At 49.7% G+C, this 22,305-nt stretch overlaps 1 protein-coding gene across 2 annotated transcripts in view; it reads left to right on the forward strand.

Moving 5' to 3' along the window:
* The window catches only part of LOC138516197 (uncharacterized), a 453,476-nt gene that overhangs the window by 292,072 nt on the left and 139,099 nt on the right, over window positions 1-22,305 (forward strand). Inside the window, exons 2-3 of one of the 2 annotated variants that reach the window (XM_069631140.1) lie at window positions 17,394-17,449; window positions 20,403-20,503. The gene's annotated coding sequence lies outside the window, so the exon portion shown is untranslated. The remainder of the gene's footprint in view (window positions 1-17,393; window positions 17,450-20,402; window positions 20,504-22,305) is intronic. The other variant, XM_069631141.1, reaches the window with a different exon arrangement.

Raw genomic sequence — 22,305 nt, forward strand, 5'->3', positions numbered from 1 at the left:
TGATTTTTGAGATTGAGTAATGCAGTCTCAGTGCCGTGGTGTGAAACTGCAACTAATCTACCTCAGAATGGTAAAAGGGGGGGGGGCAGTGGTATTGCAATATAACCCCCCCGTTATTGCCTGCAAAATATATGTCAGCTAAATATCTCAGGGTGGTGTGCACTGCACTGTGTTACAAACCATATACAAAGAAATGGACACAAGAATGAAACACACAAGTCAATGAAGTTATAACAAAGGAATACATTTATTCATGCTTCAGCAAAATATCTCTCTCTCTCTCTCTCTCTCTCTCTCTCTCTCTCTCTCTCTCTCTCTCTCTCTCTCTCTCTCTCTCTCTCTCTCTCTCTCTCTCTCCCCCCCCCGCCACCTGCTAATCAATCTCTAACTCTGCTCTCATCTGTTCTCCCAAGCTGCAGGCCAGCCGATTCTCCAAAAGCCTCTAATTACAGCAAGCATCAAACTGTCTCCCTACATAGGCAATGTCCTCTGTAGGCCCACTATGTTCTCGTCATCGTGACATCTCAAAGCAAGATGGAACCACTTTCAAACTGCGTCTCCCTCCATCTGTGTCTGTACATGTGGCCTACCTCTCCCTACCATCCTCCCATTCCGTCAGCTCTTTGTGTCTGCTAATAATCCCTTTCTCTCCACCGAAATCCCTCTCTCTGTGCAAAGCAACTCACTCCCTGCAAATGCCCCCACCCCCTCACTGTCTGCAAACCCAAGGAGGCCTGATAAGCCAGGCCGTCTCTTTCACTTCTACTAGGGAAAAGGCGACCATAAACAACCCTCAGTGGAACACAAGCAGCTTTTCAGTGTCTCTCAATGAAACTGGCTTAGAGAGCCAGTTTCATGCATTAGCGCCTAGCTCCAATCATATCTCTTCAAGCACTACATAAATGGCATAATACATTCTAAATGCACGAATGGCAACATTATAACCAAGCAAACCCTTCATATAACAGGGCCTATTTCTCCAGCAAAATGCATACAAAATGTGGCATTCAAATGCAACATAGCATATGTGGATATAATGGATATTTCTGAGGCTTGTGGAATCTGCTTAGATCACATGCTGTGCATAAGCCGACATCTAGTGGAAGCTCCAGAGTATTACAGTTTGTTTTTCAAAACTGGAAAAGGGGTGTCAAACTAGGGCGTGCCAGTAATACTATCCCTAGTGTGACGTTCACTGTACCCTATGATCCCTCACGCGTGTAGGACCATCAGATTGTTTTTTTTCCACCATACTTGTCGGAAGCATAGTTGCAGAGTTCCCTGGCTTTCAGCCATTTATCATAAATTAACCTAAAATCCCTGTTCCTCAAATCCCACGTCGAGACTCCGAAGATCAACGCCGGTACTGGAGAACGAACAGCCGTTGAGACTGAACAACAGACTTTGGGCCTTGGAAGGTCTCTGGCCTCGGCCCGGGCCTTGGAAGGCCTCTGGCCTCGGCCCTGCAAGTAGGGAGAGTGGGGAGTGGACATACTCGCACTTCTTTATTTTCCTACATACACTCGCCAGCTGCCATATATTAACATATGGAGAGTACTCCATTTAAATTCTGCCCCAAGTGCAACCGTAAGTTCCCTTGGGTAGATAAGCATAACACCTGTAATCCGCGTCTTCCTAGGGACCACCCCGAAGCAAATTGCAGAGCATGTAAGCTCTTCAAACCTAAGACACTTAAGGACCGCTCCACCAAACGTTGGGCTCACTACGCCAGGCAGCTCGAGGCCATGGACGCTGTGGGTTCCTTCAGTTATGGCAGCAACGCCGCCGTATCGGACGGCAAGGGCACAGGGGTGTCGTTCGGCATCCAAGCACAAGCCCCTGACCTCGGAGGACGGTCTGGCGGGGCAGTTATGGGGACTACACCCGGCGGCAAGAGCGCTACCCACACACCTTCATCTAAGCACACTAACCCCACCCGAGACTCGACACGTATGTCGAGTGATTGGCAGAAAAAGGCACAGAGAGAGCGGTCCGCAGAATTGGTGTCCTCTGGGCGCTCCAGGTCACGGTCGCCTCATGATACACAGCAACCGTCTACGATTGCTAAGAGTGCCACGTTACCTAAGGTCACAGAGGTATGGTCGTCAGAAGACGAATCCGACCTCTACCCCCAAGCAGCACGCTCAAAGTCGACTCTGGCAGTTCGTTCTACGTCTGCTTCCCAGTCTCGACGTCCCTCCTCTAAAACTCCAGAACCACTCCAACCCACCTCTGAATCTCAATGCCAGGCGTCAAAAGATTCTGGGAAAGCCAAAGAGTCAGGGAAACATGCCTCTACACATGGGAAACGGGAGAAACAACAGAAAAAAGCTTCTGAACACCAGGTTCAGAAGGAGAAACACAAATCTTCTGAGAAGTCCAAGACCCCTGACCCTGTCACTAGGCCTAAAGTTGTCCCTCCCACTACCCAGGATATGGGAATAGAAGAGGAACCACAGCAGGAAGTGGTCATTCCCAGTTCCAAAGAATGGAGCTCTGAAGACATTGACAGAGTGATGAGGAGAATGTCTTGTATGGCAAATGTTTACGACAAAACCCCTGATTACTTCCTGAGCTATCAGAATACCCCTGCTACCTTTAGTCCTTCCGGATCCAAAGACCCTCAACCTCCTAGTAAGAGACCCTGTGCTGAGACTCCAGTTCAGGGCCTGATTTCAGACCCATTCACTACTGAACCTTATCAGTATGGTGAGGATCCAGACATACAAACACTGGACGACCAGGCAGGGGTCGACTATTATGGAGACGAGGACCAGGATGAGGAACACGAGGCAGAGGCCTATAGTCTCGACTCCCCTATTCCCAAGGACCCACCGGTGAATGACTCACCTGTGGATAATCAGCCATTACTGAACGAGGTCTTAGCTAAAGCTACAACCCACTTTCAGATAGACACTCGGGAGGGTGGGGGGGCGGGGGAGGGGGAGGGATGGCTCAAGAAGAGAGGGACTTTGCAGAGCAAATTATGAGGGAATAGAAAATCCATTGCCCAAGCCATACCAATTCTGATGTCTATTCAACGCAGAATTGACCCCTCTCTACTCACCCCTAATCTTTCCCGGGCAGTTAACCCAAGAATAGAGAAATTATTCAGGGCCGCCCCCTCCGACCCACTTTATATAAGGGGTCAGCTTAAACCCGACTCATTGGTGGGTACAACCACCAGGAAAAGGGCGGGGACACCTCTAGCATCCTCTGAAGCTCCCCCAGACAAGGAGAGCAAAAATATATATGGGCTAGGAAGGAAAGTGACTTCCACTTCTGCATACCAGGCAATAATTGCTAATACCACCACTCTGCTGGCAAGTTACAACTGTCACCAATGGGAAGAGGTAGCTGCCCTCATTGCCTCCGCACCTGAACCTCTAAAGGGCCAGTTGGCCCAGATTGCGTCAGAAGGGAGATCGGTGTCCGGATGCATTCTCAAGGCGACTTTTGACGCAGCAGACAATGCAGGCCGGCTCATCGCAGAGAGCACAGTCATCAAGAGACACGCTTGGCTGAGGCAATCAGGGTTTAAACCCGAGACCCAAGCCACACTCGACATGCCAGTGGAACCAAATGTCTTGTTTGGGAAAGCGGTGGAGGAGGCACTCACAACAGCCAAGGACGAATACGATACCCTAAAGTCCCCTGGACAACGAACTAATAAACCCACAAACTAACGAGGGAATAATAATTTGTCGCTCTCGCGGCCAAAATTCCCAGAGAGGATCTAATTTCTTTCAAGGGAAAGGAGCATTGTGGGGAGGCAACCAACAGGCTTCACAGGGTTTTGCCAGAGGTCAAAAGATGGGCCGTGGTAGGGGGAGAGGCAGCCCAGGTAGAGGCGCTACACCCCCCCAACAAACAGTGACATTCCGCTCCAGGTCCCTTCCCATGCATCCAGAGTAGGGGGGCGCATTTCCACCTTCACCCACGCATGGGAAGGGATCACTTTGGACAGATGGGTGCTGTCCACAGTGTACGCGGGATAGTGTACGCAGGATACTGTATCGAACTGTTGGAATGCCCCCGCAACCATCCTCCAAGACAGAAAATACACTCCTTGGAACACCAAAGAATCCTCTTCGAGGAGATCCGTCATTCTTCTTGTAAAGGATGCGATAGAACTCGTCCCGGGCAACCAGGTAAACAAGGGCATTTATTCAACTTACTTCTTTGTGCCAAAAAAAAATCTAACAATGCGCCCAGTATTAGACTTACGCCCTGCAAACAAGTATGTCAAGCCTCAAAAATTTTGCATGACTACACTCCAAGAGGTAATCCCCCTACTAAAAAAAAAAAAAAGAGTAGATTACATGGCAACATTGGACATGGTGTGGAAAAAACTGCCCATAGATATCACACTAAAACAAAAGAGGTCATGACTGGAAGGTTTAGAATGAATCTTAACCTCTGGCATTGCTCTGGGCAACCCTCCAGACCATCGTTCTTCGCCTGCCAAGCCATTATGGAAGGGGAAAGACAATATGCAAATCAGGCTTGGCCCCACCCCCAAAGGGGTAGTCCAGCCCGAACTGCTAGGTCACATCCCTTCTGCACGAGACCACAAGCATCCCCAGACATGTTTCAGCCTTGTTGGGCGTCATCAGTGAGGAGTAGCTTGGGTCTCTAGGCCCAGCAGGCACAGGACCCACGTCTGGGCATACCCGTCCCACTCGGGGTGACAATAGCAAAACAAAAGAGGTGATGGCTGGAAGGTTTAGAATAAATCTTAACCTCTGGCATTGCTCTGGGCAACACTCCAGACCATTCTTCTTCACCTGCCAAGCCATTACAGAAGGGGAAAGACAATATGCAAATCAGGCTTGGCCCCCACCCCCAAAGGGGTAGTCCAGCCGGAACTGCTAGGTCACATCCCTTCTGCACGAGACCACAAGCATCCCCAGACATGAGCCATAGGAAACCAAGCTGCACCTCACCGAGGAGGCCCAACAAGGCTGAGACATGTCTGGGGTTGCTTGCGTTTCTGTGCATTGGGGACCTGGCCTAGCAGTTCGGGCTGGACTGCTACCATTGGTGGCAGTACCTGATGGATTTGCATATGGCTGGACCCCTTTTGCAATGGTGCAGACGGGCTAAAAACCAGTGGTGTGGAAGGATGCCCAGAGCAATGCCAGTGGTAGAGATTCATTCAAAACCTTCCACCCATCACTTTTGTGGTCATAGATATCACAGGACCTTTTGAAACATTGGATGCACAAAAAATATATGTAGTAGTGTTAATGGATTATACTTCGAGGTGGGTTGAATGGGGAGTAATGGAGGGCACAATAACTACAAAAAAGATTGTGACAGTTTTGGAAGATGTGTTTAGCAGAGAGGGGGATCCTCAAGAAATTGTATCAGATAATGGGGCACAGCTTGTGTCGGAGGAGATGCAGGCATTCCTAAAGGATCAAGCCATAGAACACAGAGTTAGCCAATGGACTAGGGAACGCATTAATGGATTTGTAAAGAACATAATACAACTGGCAGTGGCCAATTCATTACCTTGGAAGGATACACTAAAAGAAGCACTCAATGCTTATAGAATGACTCCCCATTCTACAACAAAAGAACCGTTTGTCATGATGAGAGGAAGAATAGCATCTAACAGGTTGAGGCCACCATGGTTGCCAACAAAAAAACAGTAAGAGAATAGTTATTGAAGATATTGTAAAAAGAGTGAAAGTCAAAAGTAGTTCAAGGAATATTATGATCATACCATGCATGCAAGAAAAAACAAGTTCAAGGAAGGAAATTGGGTTTGTGTAAAGGAACCTAGGAAATTGTTAAAAGGATTGTCCAAATTCAGGGATGCACAGAGAGTGGAAAAAGCATCAGAGAAGTCTGTGATTTTGGAAGATGGAAGAAGGTGGTCATGTGATGATGTGCAATCCTTCAAACAGAGAAAAGCAAATGATATGACACTTGCCTTTAGATGTGAAGGGCCGACACATGGACAAGGATTGTGGACAGATGCTGTACGACCACAGGTGAGGAGCAGTGATGATCCTATCAATCGGATGCCTTTGAGGAACAGACAATTTACTCTGAATTTCAAGAGTGAATATGTTTATTATTGTATCCTTTCATGTTCATCATCTGCCCCTACGCTCACCTCCCCATTTCTTCCTCTCCCTCGTTATTTTCCTTGCTCATTCCTTGGAGGGGAAGATGTTGTAATGTATGCTGCGGCATCGTTCTCGAACTACAGGGCTCGAGAATGACCCTGGAGTCAGTTATGTATGATGTCTTCGTGAATGGATCACACCGTCCTGGGGGCTCTCTTAATAAAGTATATTGCCCATAAATATACTGTCTCTTGTGCACTTAAACACAATACGAGAAATAATATCAAAAGTAGTCTACAAGCAATCAATCACCACCCGGGACAGTGGCGAATGCTGTTACACCCTACAAAGCTAGGGGATATTTGTTGGAAAGGTACATCTCCTGTCTACTGCTTATCTGTCGGTTATAAGCAGAGAGGGAGACGGGAGGGTACCGACAAGGTCACATACACTTAACCAATATTTTTGAATAAAGCCGGAATGCTTGTGCAATCACTTAATGAAGTAGGATCAACGGCCAGCAAGCATGGAGGCAAAAAGGCAGCACCAAGGTGTGGTGGAAAGGAAAGGGCATAGAATTTACAAGCAGGACTTGCGTTCTAGTTACATTAGGCCGATTGGGCGGTGATGCTGGCACTGTATTGATGCCATTACAATGTACGCTGCAACAAAAATTGGGCACTTAAATGCTCTGATCCAGCCTCAGTGTGTGTACCATAGATTGGGAGTACAACAAAGAAAATAGATTAGCAGAAGGAAGCGGCTCACAGGTGTTCCTTGATTGCATGACATACACCAGACTCAGCTCAAGTGTCATGCCTTGGAACTACGTTGAACAGAATTTGAGAGATACCAAAGTATTCGGGAGAGGAGTGTAATCTGTAAACACAACAGCAACTGTCATTATCTGTACACAGTTCTCAATGGAAAAAGGGAAGCACAGCCTACAAGAAGATGAACGTCAATTCCCATTGTCTGTGCAGTCTACAAATAAGCTCTTAAAAATAAATTCTGATGTTTGTTCACCTTTGGAGAAGGTCTCACTCTGCACTTCTAGGATTCAGAAGTCCGCAGCCAGAAGAAGCAGAATCTTCAAAAGAGGAAAGGAAAAGCTTTGATGAAAAGATGGGCTCATGGGAAAACAGCTCTTCTTGGATGAGGGTGTCTGTGTAGCGCACAGTGCAGCAAGATCATAGCCGATTGCCACTTGCCACTTTTAAATTCAAAGCTTTTTATTTATCTATTGGATATTTGTAAGGCACCTATACAACAAATGGTGTTGCAAGGCGCCACAAAGGGGGGCAGGGGGTAGGGAGAAAGATAACAATAACGGTCCTACTATACCTTGTGACATTCGGAACGTGCAAGAGCAGTAACAAGAAGTGCAGGGGGAGGGGGAGTGCAGGTCTGCGTGAAACACAAATTGCTAGGGTGGGAAGGGAGTTGCAGGGTAAAGAGGGGAGAGTGCAAGTGAAAGGGAGGGTGTAGGAGGTGGGTTAAGAGGGTCATAGGGGCTAGGTGGATGCTAAGGGGAGGGCAGGAGGGCAAGTGCCAGGGATTGCAGGGGGGTGAGGGTCCACATGCTAAGTGCAAGGAGGGGGGTGGGCTGTGCAGTGGGAACCTGGTGCCCTGTAGTACTCTGAGGGAACCAGGCAGCCAGTCACTGCGGCAGTCAGGGGAGTTAGCAGGGGAGGGGAAAGGGAAGGAAGAAGAGAAAAGGAGGGTCTTGAGTAGCTTCCAGAACTTCAGGCGATCGGGCTCATGCCTGAGAGGGGCAGGGAGACCATTTCAGAGGAAGGCTCCTGCGGAAGAACGAGAGATCTACCCCCCCCCCCCACTCTCTGCTTAGAGATGCGTCTGATCTGCGGAGAGTTGGAGCTAGAAGACAGAAGGGCTCTAGCAGGGAGGTATTTAGGGGGAGAGAGAGAGAGAGAGAGAGAGAGTTGGATATACTGGGTCCCAAGCCCCAGAAAGGCTTGTGGATGATGCAGAGGGTCTTGAGCCTGATCCTAGCAGCAACTGGGAGCCAGTGGAGAGATCATAGGGCTGGAGAGATGCAGCCCCTGGACTTGAGGCCAAGGATAGGTCTTGCAGTCTTATTCTGGATCAGTTGAAGGCGGCAAAGGGAGGGAAAAGGAAGATTGAGGAAGAGGCTGTTGCAGTAGTCCAGCCTAGAAGACCAGAGCTATGGAGACATTGAGTTTGTGGGGGAAGGTGGGGCAATGGAGAATGCTTCTAAGGAGGTTGCAGCTGATAGTGGGCTTCTTGGCAACGTCTGTGATGTGAGGAGAGAAGGTGAGAAGTCAAAGAGGACACTAAGGTTGTTTGCTTCACAAGAGGGTAAGGGAAGGGGCCCCAGGGGGTGGCCAGAGGATAGGAGGGAGTTGGGGTCCCAACGAGAAGGATCTCAGTCTTACTGGCATTAAGGCAGATATCATTGACAGCACACAATGCCTGAATAGCAGTCAGTAAGGGATGAGAGAGGAGGAAGAGGAGGCAGTAGAGGGAAGCTTGAAGGAGAGCTGTGTGTTGTCTGCATAACGCTGGAAGTGAGAAGAGAAGGAGGAGATCAGGTGGGCCAGAGGGGCAAGGTAGATGTTGAAGAGCCACAGGGAGAGGATAGAGCCTTGAGGGGTGCAGCGGGTGGACAGTGTGACAGGGGAGATAAAAGGGCCCAGTTGAACCTGGGAAGGTCAGTCGGAGAGGATTGAGGTCAACCAGTCCAGTGCAAGGCCCATGAGCCAAGGGTGTCACAGAGCCGATTTGTCAGGGTGTTATGATGGACCATGTCGAAAGGCAGAGGAAAGATCTAGAAGGATGAGAACAGAAGGAGCATTGGAATCGAGATAGGAGAGCAAGTCTTCACGGGTGTTCAGTAGAGCAGTGTCTGTGCCTCTGGCTGCTCTGAAGCCAGACTGGTGGTTGTGGAGACAACCAACAGATTCAGTGTGTTGATCAGTTTGGAGACGACCAGTTCCTCCACGAGTTTGCCCAGGAAGGGAATAATGGAGAAAGGGCGGTAGTTAGCTGGGCAGCCAGTCACAGGAGGGGTTGGCAGAAGGCTTTTTGAGGAGCGGATGCACAAGGGAGTGCTTAAAGGGTAGCGGGAAAGAGCCAGTGGCAAAGGAGTGATTACAGAATTCTGCTACGGCTGGTGCAGGGAGGCAGTGTTCTCCATGATAGTTCTGTAGGAGCAGGGGATCACCTGTTTGGAGGACACTTTCATAGAGAGGACTTGTCTAGAGACCTCACCCAGTGCTATGGACGAGAAAGAGGAGTAAGAGGGAACGAGACAGGGGGGCCAAGCGGGGCCTGAGCGCTAGGGAGGGAGGAGGGATCGGAGTAGAGGAGAGCGAGGACAGGATCTCCTGAGTTTTGGTTAAGAAGTGGGAGGCCAGAGGGTCAGCGATGACTGAGGAGAAGTGGAGACTGCAGTAGGATTGGCGAGTTCCTTGCAGATTTTAAACAGTTCGCCCATGTTGTTAGTGGCCCCAGAGATGCATGCTTGGATATGGGCACTATTCTTCGAGCGGAAGAAGAATCTGTATTGCCTTTGGAGCAGGCGGCAGGCCAGTCTGTCAGAGGATGTGACTGATGCCCACCACTTCCGCTCAGCGACTCTGCACTTGCGTTTTTCAGAGAGGCTAGGACATAGTCAAACCAGGTGTTGCACTTAGATGCAGGCTTCATGCGTATCCTTAGGACAAGGGCAACGATGTCCAGGGTGTTGATGATAGAGAGGTGAAGATTAGCCAGGGCAGAGTCCGTGTTCGAGTTGGTGGCGGGAGTGAGAGTGGGGAATGAAAGTGGCAGCAAAAGCAGCAACTGACACTTGCTTCATCGGTCGAATGACGGAGGAGACTGGCAGTGCAGGCAGAGGCTTAGCCGGGGGACTGAATAGATCCAGGTGAGATGACAGGAGAGCATGGTCAGACCAGAGAGTAGTGTAGTGAGACGGTTAGAGATGGGGAGGTCTACTGAGATGAGGGCATCCAAGGTATGTCCGGCTGAGTGCGTCGGACCGGAGGGATGAATGGTAAGGGAAAGAAAGTTACAGAGGCTGCGAAGAGTCCAGTGGCTGAATCAGGAGTGTCAAGGTGAATATTGAAGTCTCCAAGGAGAAGCTTGGAGGTGGAGGCAAGAAGAGAGGAGGTGAGGTCACACCATTCTGAGAGGAAGAGGGGGACTGGACCAGGGGTCGTGTAGACTGTGGCGAGTCAACAAGAGGGATGGAGATACACCAAGCCTGCAGACAAGGTTTGAGTGGGAATGATAGTAGCAGGGACCCATTCATGGATCAAGGCCATTCCGCCTCCAGACCGGTTAGGCCTGGGCTTAGAGAGGATCTTGTAGTCCTCAGGGAGGAGTATGTCAAAAGCAGTGACAGAGCTGGCAGTGACCCACGTCTCAATGATAGCGAGAACATCAAGGTCAAAGTCTTCAAGAAGGAAACAGATATCAGAGGAGTGCTCAACAACAGAGCGCCACCTTTGAAGGTCTTCTGAGGATGTGATCTACCCGTCGGTGGTGGAGAAGGGGCAAGAGGGGTGGCAGACAGAGGAGTGTCAGAAGGAAGAAAGTTGATGAGACACAAGACGCCTATCAAGAAGGTGGAGGTTGGGCTAAGAGATTTGGCCCATGACAGTGCCATTGTGATAGACATTAATGATGCACCTAGAGGATGAGAAGCATGCCAAGAGTACCTCCCATCTGGTGCCACCATTAATGGGTGACGAAATGAAAGGACAGAGACCAAGTGGGAAGTCCATAAGACCGGAGAGGGAGAAGAGGCGTTGACGTAGGTGTCAGCGATGGGCAGGGCTGGATTGGAGACCAGGAGATCTTTTTTTAACTTTTTCCTTCCAGGCTTTGAGAGATAGGTAGGATAGATTATATAGTAGCAGTTAGAATAAATAGGGGCGATGGAGAGCACCATGGAGGGCTGGGGCAGAGAGATGGAAGGAGAGAGAGAGAAGAGACAGAGAAACTGCACAAAGCAGGTGGCCGAGCAGCAAGACAGGCGCAGACAAATCAGGTGCACAACATCACACAGGTCACCAAACAGTATCTTGCACTGCTCCAGCAGCAGAGGAGGGACACCACTGGATTTTGTGCTGGGTGTGTCTTCCTTTGTCCCTCGCCCGTCAGTGTCCAAAGGACCCTGTCACGTGGGCCCTTTCCCTACCTAGCCATTCCCTCACTACCCATGGCCATTATCGTTTCTTACATTTGGAACAAGTTACTTACCTGTAACTGTTGTTCTCCAGCATGGGTCTGGCATGGATTCACATGCTCATGAATATTCCCCGTTGTCAGGCTGGGAATCCTCGGTAAAGAAAAAATCAGTTTCAGTTTTGTTTCTGAACTGTCTTTCTACTAATAACCAATCACTGGTCTCTGGGTCATACTGCCCGCAGCCAATGACTGCCCTCTACCCAAGCCCCTCCTATGGCAGTCATCTTCAGATTTGGTAGCACGTAAAGTGGCAGTAGGACCAAGAGAAGAGCCGCAGAGTGGTTGGAGGGAGGCTTCGCATGTGAATCCATGCCAGACCCATGCTGGAGAACAACAGTTACAGGTAAGTAACTTGTTCCTTCTCCAGCATGGGGTCCGGCATGGATTCACATGCTCATGAATACAAGAATACATAGCAGTACACATATTAACAACCACGGGAGGTGGCAAGGCACAAAATTAAGCATTTCAACAATACAACATTAAGCATCTCTTACCTCCTCACCAGGCTCACCTTCAAGCATACAAGTTGCGCAGCACTGCCTGGTTTACTCTGGACTCCTCCCTGGAATCCCAGTCGACGAAGTAAAATCTCGTGAAGGTGTGCGTCGACCTCCACGTAGCAGCCCTGCAGATGTCCAGCAGGGGCACACCAGACAGGAACGCCGTGGTAGCAGCGATCGCTGTGGTCGAGTGGGCTCTCGGACGGCCGGACCACGGTCGGTTTGCCAACCGGTGACAGTGCATGATGCAGCCGGAGAGCCATCTGGAAATTGAAGCCTTCGAGGGGGCCTCCTCTTGGTTCACAGGTCCAAAGTTCACAAACAGCTGTGAGGTTTTCCGAAAACTCTTTGTGCTTTCCACGTAGAACTTCAGCGCTCTAGCCACATCCAGCGAGTGCAAAGTCCTCTCAGCTGGTGACGGGATGGCCACAAGGAACGTTGTCTTCCACGACAGGAACTTTAACGGTGCCGAATGCAGCGGCTCGAATGGCGGCCCATGAGCCTGGTCAGCACCATGTTGAGCTCCCATGCCGGGGCCGGAGCCTTCACTGGCGGGAACAATCGGAATAGTCCTTTCATGAACTCCTTCACCAGGCGATGAGACCATAGAGATGACCGCCCCGGAGTTCTGGTGTAGCGGAATATAGCCGCCAGATGGATCTTGATGGAGGCATGTGCCAGCCCCGCCTTGGCCAGCGGCAGCAAGTACGGCAGCACCGGAGGGGCCGTAATCCGCAGAAGGTTAATCTTCTGTGCACGGCACCAGACAGAGAACCTCTTCCATTTGTTTCCATAGCACTTGAGAGTCGAGGACGCCCTGGCCTTTGCGAGCACCTCCTTGCAGTCCGCCGGGATATCGTACCCTCTGCACTCTAGTGCTACAGGAGGCAGGCCTGCAGGATCAGCGATCCTGGATTGTGACGGAGGATGGCGCCTCCTTCCCTGGCGAGAAGACCCGCGTCCGTCGGTAGTTTGACCGGGGGGGGGGGGGGGACGCTGACATGTCCAGAAGGTCCGGGAATCAGATCTGCCTCGGCCACGCCGGTGCGACGAGGATCGTCCTGCACCGGGACTGTCTGAGTTGACTGATGAGTCGCAGCAGCAAAAGCAATGGTGGGAATGCATACATGAATTGTCCGTCCCAGGGGAATGAGACGGTATCGCCCATGCTCCCCGGCTGGGGAAACCTTGTGGCGAACCTCCGGCACTTGGCGTTCGTCACTGTCATGAATAGGTCGATCTGGGGATTGCCGCATCGTCGGAATAGGAGATCCACTTGATCCTGCCGCAGCTCCCACTCATGGCATGAGCCCAGCTCCCTGCTGAGTGAGTCGGCAATGGTGTTCTTTATTCCTGCCAGATGGAAGGTTACCAGGAACATCTCTTAGGCGACGGCCCAGTGCCACAGATCCTGCGCTTCCTTGGATAGGGCTGGGGATCTGGTGCCACCTGCTTCCGGATGTAGAACATCGTGGTGGTGCTGTCGGTGAAGATCCTTACCACTTTGCCCTTGAGGGACGGAGGGAACGACCCGAGGGCCCAGATCACAGCTCGGAGCTCCAGGACATTGATGTGTAGTGACCTCTCCTCCGGGAGCCAAAGGCCTCTTGCGTGGAGATCTCCAGTGTGTGCTCCCCATCCCTCCAGGGAGGCGTCCGTCATCACCGTTTCCTGATGTGCCGGGGTCTGTAAGTCCATGCCCACTGCTAGATGCGTGCGTGTGCCCCACCACCGGATCTCTTGGCGGAAAGTTCCGTTGAGTGGGATCCTGTCTTCGAAGTTGCCCGCCGCTTGCATCCAACAGGCGTCGAGGAACTCCTGCAGTGGTCTCATCCGCAACCTGCATAGGCGCACAAGGTAGATGCACGATGACATCATGCAGAGTAGGGACTTGATGGACCTCACCCTGCCATGTCCATGGTCAACAGTCGTACCTTGCCCAGGATGGCCTTCGTCCTTTCCTCTGACGGCGAAGCCAATCGCGCCATGGTGTCGAGTCTGGCTCCCAGGAACAGGGCGTCTTGCAACGGTACCAAGTGGGATTTCGCAAAGTTGATCGAGAATCCCAGAACTGTGAGCAGTTGGACGGTCTTCGCTGTGTGGTCGACAGCGTGTTCCCTTGATTTTGCTCGGATGAGCCAATCGTCCAGGTTGGGGTAGACGTGGATCCCATGCAGGCACAGCCGCACCGCCACTGGTGCTAGGCACTTGAACACCCTGGGCGCCGACTTCAATCCGAAGGGAAGGGCCTTGAACTGATAGTATCGCCCTTGGACCACAAATCGTAGGAATTTCCGATGTCCTTTTAGAATGGGGATATGGAAGTAAGCATCCTCAAAGTCCAGCGATGACAGGAAGTCTCCTTCCTCCAGCTGTCCCAGCACGTGTTGGAGGGTGACCATCCAGTTCTGGGACTTTATGTACTTTTTTAGACGACGAAGGTCCAGGATGGGTCACCAACCGCTGGTCTTCCGGACGAGGAAGTACCGCGAGTACACTCCGGAGCCCCGGAGCCTCTTTGGGACGAGTTCTATGGCTCCCTTTCTTAGCATTGCTCGTGCCTCCAGAAGTAGTTGTGGGACGTGGTTTTCCTTCCTGGCCATGGGTGGAATACGGGGACACCTACTTTGAAATTCCAGTGTGCCCGCGGGCCAGGGCATCTAGTACCTAATGGTCGGTGGAGATGGATTCCGACACACTGACAAAAATTGATTTTTGTGCCACGATCGCAAGGGCGTTGGCCGCTTTAATAGCAGTCGCCAACGACAAGATGACCCGTTGTCCCATGGCGTCCAGCTTCTTGCCCTCGCCGTCTGGGGAGGGGGGGGGGGGAGGGGGGAGTGGAAGTGGAGGCCGTCACCCCTGCAGATTTCTTCTTGGCTGCCGCGGGGACCACTGAATCTGGGGACGGCTGTGCTCTGAGGCACAAAGGGGCGGAGTGACTCATACCGGTCTCTCTTAGCAGGAGCCGTGGACAGGTTCTTCAGGAGCGCCAGACCCTCGTCCTAGATGTCATCCAGTAAAGGTACTGAGAGGACATTCTTCCTCTTGGCCTCCCGTCGTTGGTAGAGGAAGCCCTCCTTCTTCTGTTCTTCGGGACAGAGCTGGAGAGCTCAGATGCCCTGGCGATCATGGCGTGGAAGGAGCCAATTTTGTCGGGGAGTGGGAGGGGAAGGCCCAAGGAGGTGGTGATGGGAGGTCCATACCATCGTCAGTCCCTGTCTCATCCCTCGGAGGAGGGGATGGGGGGGGAAAGGCTGGAAGGGGGGAGGAGGATGGACTCGTCTCTGCTTCTTAGGTGGGCTCCCCGACGGTCCAGGCTCCGTTGGGTCATCGGTGGGGGGTAAGGGCATCCTTGTCCTTATCTCCGTACACAGGGCCTGTAAGGCCATCAAGATAGCTCCGGAATTGTCCCCTGGTATAGGCACCAGCTGCAACGGGACCGACGGCTAGGTCATGGGGCCCTCCGTGGCCCTATCTTCCTCGTCGGCTCCCCCGTTGCTCTCTTCTTCGGCCTCGTCGGGATCCTTCCCATGGGCCCTGGATTCTTCAGACTTCTTGTCCCGGATCCTTTGGACGCTAGCCAACTCATCCTCAGAGGTGGTATCCGTGTCCGTTATAGCTACCCTGCCCCCCCTCTTCTCCTGCTGGGGTTTCACGGGGGTCTTCTTGATAGGCAGAAAAGAAGATTCCCTCCGGGATGGCAAGGAATCTCTAGCCCCTGAAGCTGTCTCCACTGGGGAAGCCTCCGTAGGTTTCGCCAGGGCCGCCACGACTCCTTTAATCAGGGCCGTCATGACCTTGGGCATGCCTGAGGCCTTCACCTTGGGGGGGTGGGAGGGGAGGGTCGCTCCCCCTCGGCTGTCTCAGTCGGGATCCACCGGGGCTTCTCCCGAAGCTTACCCGGGTTCTCCGACTTCCTCTTCACCAAGCCAGAGCGTTGGCTCGTGGTTGATGGTGTCGGTGATACTGAGTCCTGCCTGGCAGCCAAGGAGCCCCATCGATCGGCGCTCCCGGGGCCCACGGACTCGCAGTGCTTTGCCTTTTGTTGGGCCCCCGTCGCCGGAGCGCCCTCAAAGGTCTTCGAAGACCGCTCGGATTTCTTCTTCTTCTCACCCGCTGCTGGGCTTTTCCCCCTCCAGCCAGTTGGTGAGTCGAGTACGACAATCCTTCATTGTCCGTTCGGACATGGTCTTACAAAACGCACAGTCCTTCTCCACGTGCGATTTGTCGTGAAGGCAGTAGAGGCACTGAGAGCACTCATCCTCCTTAAAGACGTTCTGTAGTCCGCATCCAGGGCAGATCCTGAACAGCTTGGATCCAACAGGCGTCATGCTTCCTTTGTCCTGGGCCATGTCCACGCGGGGTAGGCCTAAAAAAATCTTCTGGAATCCTCCAAGAAGTGGAAAACTCAACGAAAAGATGTCCTTGAGGGGCGTAGAAAATTCCGAAAACGGGTCCCGGTTGATCGGAAGTAGAATCGGTGGAGCTTGAGGCTCGATTGACTGAAAATATAAGAGTAAACTCTTCGAAAAAAAACACAAAATGCAGTAAAAGCTAGAGCGCTACAGTACGAGGACTCCCAACACTTGAATGTGCGGTACAAATCTGAAGATGGCTGCCAGAGGAGGGGCTTAGGTAGAGGGCAGTCATTGGCTGGGGGCAGTATGACCCAGAGACCAGTGATTGGTTATTAGAAGAAACAGTTGAGAAACGAAACTGAAACTGAATTTTTTCTTTACTGAGGATTCCCAGACGGACAACGGGGAATATTCATGAGCATGTGAATCCATGCCAGACACCATGCTGGAGAATCTTCATTTTCAATTTGCGTTTCATTTTATTTTCCCCAATTTCTTTCATTCCCAAATACTTGACGCCCCCCCTTCTTTCCAATCCCTGATTCTGTGCATTCCCCTTTAATTTCCGCTCATTTTCTCAATCCCGCAAAGCTTTCCTCCCCCATTCTATCCATTCCCCCACTGCTTTCCCCTTCCCCAATTTTTCTCATTCCCCCATCCCCAATTCTTCTCATTCCCCCATAACTTGCGTTCCCTCCCCAAGTCTTTTCATGCCCCACTTCCTTTAACACTTTCTGTTGCTAATTAATTCCATCTCGTTCCTTCATTTCCCAAAACTTTCAATACCCAAATTCCTCAAACCTATTTGACCCCCAATTCATTCCAGACCCAAACTCGTTACTTCCCCCCCAATTCCTTTCCATTCCCGTTCCCTGGGAATGATTGCTTGTGACCTTATGTGTCTTTCTGTGTCCCGGCCTTCCGCCCAATCGCCTTCAGCACCACCCTCCGCACTTGCCTTCTGGCACCCAGTGGCTTGTGTTCTCACAAGCCTGTACTTATTAATTGCAGGAGATCACTCTGTATCAAGCGACCCCGGGCAGGCACTTAATGCTACACACAACTTACTCCTCAGCACTTCCTAGAATTCCAAGGGTATACCTGTCACTGTTTGCTTAGTTTGTGAATAAATACTCTGAGCCAATAAGTAGATGTATGGATTTCAAGGAGAATCCACTTCTTTTATTAATATCTCTCTTTCTTTTTCTTTTCAGGCTTAACACAAAGGATACGTCTTCTTTAGTTCCCGGCAACCTCTGGATTCATGCTGGTAAGTATTGTCGCTGATGGATTTGCATGTCTTTTCTTTTCTTTGACAATCTTTCTAATGTGCGAGAAGTTAATTTCTACTTTTCTGCTTCCTCACTCTTGTCACTGAGTTCTCAATTCTGGAAATGGTAATGTCTCTTTCTCCCTTCTTTCTTGTTTCCTTATAGGGTCTCTCAGAGAGCTTGTCTCCCCTCCCGGAAGGAGTGACCCATAATAGTCAATCAGCTCTTCTATTATCAGACGTTCTGTTACTCTTTTATATCTTCCCCAGTCTATTTTTCAGTATACAGTAGCTCTCGACCTCTCAGAGCACATCCTTGGTTAATTGATTAGTTCGTAAGTAAACCTCTTTCTTTTATTCCCTTTGGTTCGTTCGGGTAAGTCACTCTAGAAACTTGCCTTCTTAAAGTCCTTCTTTAATTAGCACCCGTCCTCTCATAGACTCATTAGTAGGGTAACAGTTATCCCTTACTGTAACAGCAATCCCCGACTCACTCTGCCGCACGTTGCTTCTAATCAATTAGCAGGTGTCGCCTTCACTTTGGTACACGGAGGTCCCAATGCTGCCCCGAACTCACGGCGAGATGTCTACAGCCAGTAACTTCCCGTCTTCCATCTCGTTGGCAAGTTAGGGCAGGTTCGCTGTCACTATCCCGTTGCGGCTCCACTCCTGCGTCGCGGCTCATTCAGCTCCTTCGGGCTCTCTTGGGACAACGATCCCTTCGTCAACTTCAAGCCTCCTGATACGCTACAGCCGTCGGCCACAGCGCCCGCTCCTCAGCGCTGACTTTTGATGAGCGATATCGCTCGCTTGTACAACACTCAACTGGAAACTCTTAATAAGGCGCAACGGCACCAACACACAACTAATTCAACTGCGGATTTCCTTTTTTTCACTTCGTAGCGTCTCGCTTCAGTACGCCCAGCTGTAACCGTCGTTTTTTTCCCTCTCCTTCAAAGACGCTTGTCTCCTAGGTAACCAAGCAGAGAGTCACCATTAGAGGAAAGGCCATACATCAACACTTCCCTATGTTTACTTCCTGTATTTGGGATCAAGATCTAGTCTCCACATTGTCACACTGTCACACCCCCTCTACTAAGCCCTTACGCTTGGAAAGGGTTTCAGCCCTGGATAAGAAATCAGCTTGTATCAGTAGTTTCCCAGGTTTATGAACAGTTTTAAAAGAGAAGGGCTGGAGGGAAAGGAACCATCTGAGTACCCTCTGGTTTGAGTCTTTATTACGGGCAAGCCAGGCTAAGGGGGCATGGTCTGTTATTAAAGTAAATTCTCTTCCCAATAGGTAATACCGAAGGGCATCAATGGCCCACTTGACTGCCAAGCACTCTTTTTCTATTGTGGGGTAACTCAACTCATGCTGTAAGAGTTTCCGACTAATGAACAGTATTGGCCTTTCTTCCTCTCCTTGATTTTGGAACAATACTGCCCCAATGCCTGTACCTGACGCATCCGTCTGAAGGAAGAACGGGGCCTCAAAATATGGACAGTGTAAAACAGGCTTAGTGGTCAGGGCCTCTTTTAGTTCATTGAAAGCTTGCAGAGTCTCCTTGGTTTGCCAATTCTTTTTCGTGAGAGAAGTTTTCTTTAACAAATTTGTTAGAGGAGCGGCTAATGTGGAAAAATGTGGGATAAACCTCCTATAATAACCCACAAATCCCAAGAAGGCTCTAACTTGCTTTGGAGTTCCCGGGAATTTTAACTGCTCAATAGCGCTTATTTTCTCCTCCTGGGGCTTGATTATACCTTGACCCACATAATATCCTAGGTATTTAGTGTGATACGTAGCCATATGGGTTTTCTTGGGATTTATGTGTAGACCAGCTTGTTTTAGGGTTTTAAACATACTTTCTAAATGTCGTAGATGATCTGACCAGGTGTTACTATAAATTATATTGTCATCTAGATAAGCTCCGACATATTGTTCATGACCTCTGGTGAGGTAGTTCATTAATCGTTGAAACGTTGCTGGTGCTCCATGTAAACCGAAGGGTAACACCGTGAATTGGTACAACCCCGTAGGAGTGGCAAATGCTGTCTTTTCCTTATCTGAAGGTGATAATGGGATATGCCAATAACCTTTGGTTAAGTCAATGGTAGTCAGGAACTTGGCTTTTCCTAGATTGTTTAATAAATCTTTGATCCTTGGCATGGGGTAAGCGTCGAATTTAGATATTTCATTTAGTTTTCTAAAGTCCATGCAAAATCTTACACTGCCATCTGGTTTCGGAACTAGTACTACAGGAGAGCTCCATTCACTATAGGATGGCTCAATGATTCCTAACTCTAGCATTTCCTGTACCTCTTGGTTGAAGGCCTTTATTTTTGTTTCCGGAATTCGATATGGCTGAGTCTTATTATGGTCTCTGGTTTGGTAACGATCTGGTGGTAAGTTAACATAGTCTTTCCGGGTAGTGAGGAGAAGATCTCCGAAAAGCCTTGTAATAAATGGGATAATTCCTTTTTCTGGGTATTTGTTAGCTCCGGATTAACATTCAGGCCTTCTAGCCCTATTTTCTCTTTGAATTTTGGGAAATGTTCTTCTGGGGCCACATCTAGCGTTATCATCGCGACGGTTTGGGTGGGAGGTATCCATCTTTTAAGTAAGTTCACATGATATGTCTGACAGGGTATCCTTCTCCCTGGTTGTCTCACTTTGTACGTCAAAGGGCCTAGGACCTCTTGTATTTTATACGGCCCTTTCCAAGCCGCTAACATCTTGTTCTCTGACGTAGGCAATAGCACCAATACGTGCTCCCCCCACGTTGAAGGTTCTTAATTGCGATTTCTGATTATAATGTCTTTCCTGATTTAATTGAGCTTGAAGTAGATTGTCTCTAGCTATCGCCTGTAATTTCTCAATCCTTTCCTGTAGCTGAGACGCATATTCCGTTAGGGTTATCTCCTGTTCTGATTGTTCCTCCCAATTCTCTTTTAGAATGTCCAGCAGAGTCCGGACCGGTCTTCCGAATAACAGCTCAAATGGTGAAAACCCTGTTGAGGATTGAGGAGTGTTCCTTAAAGTCATCAGTATCCATGGTAAGATTCTATCCCAATCTTTATTCCCAGGAACAGTTGTCTTTTTTAACATTTGTTTGATGGTCTGGTTATAGCATTCAACTAAACCATCTGTTTGTGGGTGGTAAACCGCTGTTTTTAGGTGTTCAATTTTTAGCGTCGCACAAACTTGTTCAAGGACATTGGACATGAAATTGGAACCACGATCGGTGATGATCTCTCGGGGAATTCCAACTCGTCCGATAAAGGGAATAAGCACATCACATATCTGTTGTGTATTCGTGGCTTTTAATGGAAACGCCTCTGGATATCTGGTTGCATAGTCTACTACTACCAGAATATACTTATGGCCCCTTTTTGTTGGTTCTAAAGGCCCCATAATATCGACTCCTATCCGGCTAAAGGGCTCTACAACGAGAGGCATCGGTTGTAGTGGTGCTTTTTTTACATTGGCCCTATTCTTCTTTTGGCACTCCTCACAGGATTGACAAAATTTACCACTTGATTGTACACTCCTGGCCAATAAAATCTGTCCAGAATCTTCTTAGTAGTCTTTTCCGTTCCTAGATGACCTTCTCCAACTTGTATGTGGGCGACTTCTAGGACAGTCTTGTAGAATTTCTTGGGTATCACCAGTTGCTTTAGATCCTCGCCGTTCCGGGATTTGGTTACTCTGTACAACAACCCATTTTCTTTCATAAAGTGTGGACCTTGCCCCGGTGGGTCCTCTAATGCCCTCTCTCTGGCGTATTGCAACAATGGATCTAAGCTCTGGGCTGACCTAAAGCTATCTCCATCCTCATCTAGCCTCCAGTCAACTGCGATCGGACAGCTAAATTTTTCCTTCCATTCCTGTTTTAACGCCCTTTTTATTTTCCTACTTTTCTGGGTCTTAACCATTGGCGTAAGTATTTCTTCTTTATGGAAAGGGGCCGTTTCCAACCAGCTCTTCTCTATTTCGTGGACTAATTTAGAAAATTTTGGTATATCCGTTCCAATTAATAAAGGTTTGGGTAAAACAGGTAACACCGCAGCTCTCACATTCATAGTTTCCCCGGCCATCTTTATCTGAACCTTCTTTGAAGGATAGGCCTTTATGTCCCCGTGGACACATCGAATAGGTATCTCCCCAGATGAACAATAATTTTCACCTACCAGATCGGTCGTTATAGCGGTCTGTAGACTTCCTGAATCGACCAAGGCTGTGGTGTGTTTCCCTTCCACCTCTGCATCACAAGTATACAGATATTGTGACTGCCTTCCCGGTGTTTGTTCATAGGTGTCAGACTCCTTAATGGACACAAGAACACCTACATCCATTGGTTCCGTCTTTGGTTTCTTCGGACAGAACCTGGCAAGGTGGCCCCACTCCCCACAATCGAAACACTGTGGTCCTCGGACAGCTGTTGGTGACTGACGATAGTTGCTAGGACCTTCACTGTTGGGTCTGGAGCGTATAATTTCCCCTTCGGGTTTCCTCAGCATCGAATGTGGCCACTTTGGTTGTGTCATAACTTTATTCGCAAACGTATGAGGTCTAGTATTTGTTGTATAGGACCATGCTTTACCCGGTCCAGCCTTCTGATAAGCAGAGGCTACCTCCACAGCTTCAGATAGTGTTAGACGATGGTGTTGTCTAACCCACCTTTGTACTGGACCAGGAAGTGCTTCAATGAACTGTTCCAAAATCACTTTTTCAGTTATTTCTGTCGGGGAAGACATTTTAGGTTGTAACCACTTTTCGGCTAATTCTTTTACTCTGTAAAACATTTGCCTCGGCGTTTCTTCTCCAAGTAATTTAACATCTCGGAATTTTATTCGAT

The sequence above is a fragment of the Ambystoma mexicanum genome, chromosome 6q, assembly GCF_040938575.1.
Source record: "Ambystoma mexicanum isolate Mex_15411 chromosome 6q, UKY_AmexF1_1, whole genome shotgun sequence".
Lineage (NCBI taxonomy): Eukaryota > Metazoa > Chordata > Amphibia > Caudata > Ambystomatidae > Ambystoma > Ambystoma mexicanum.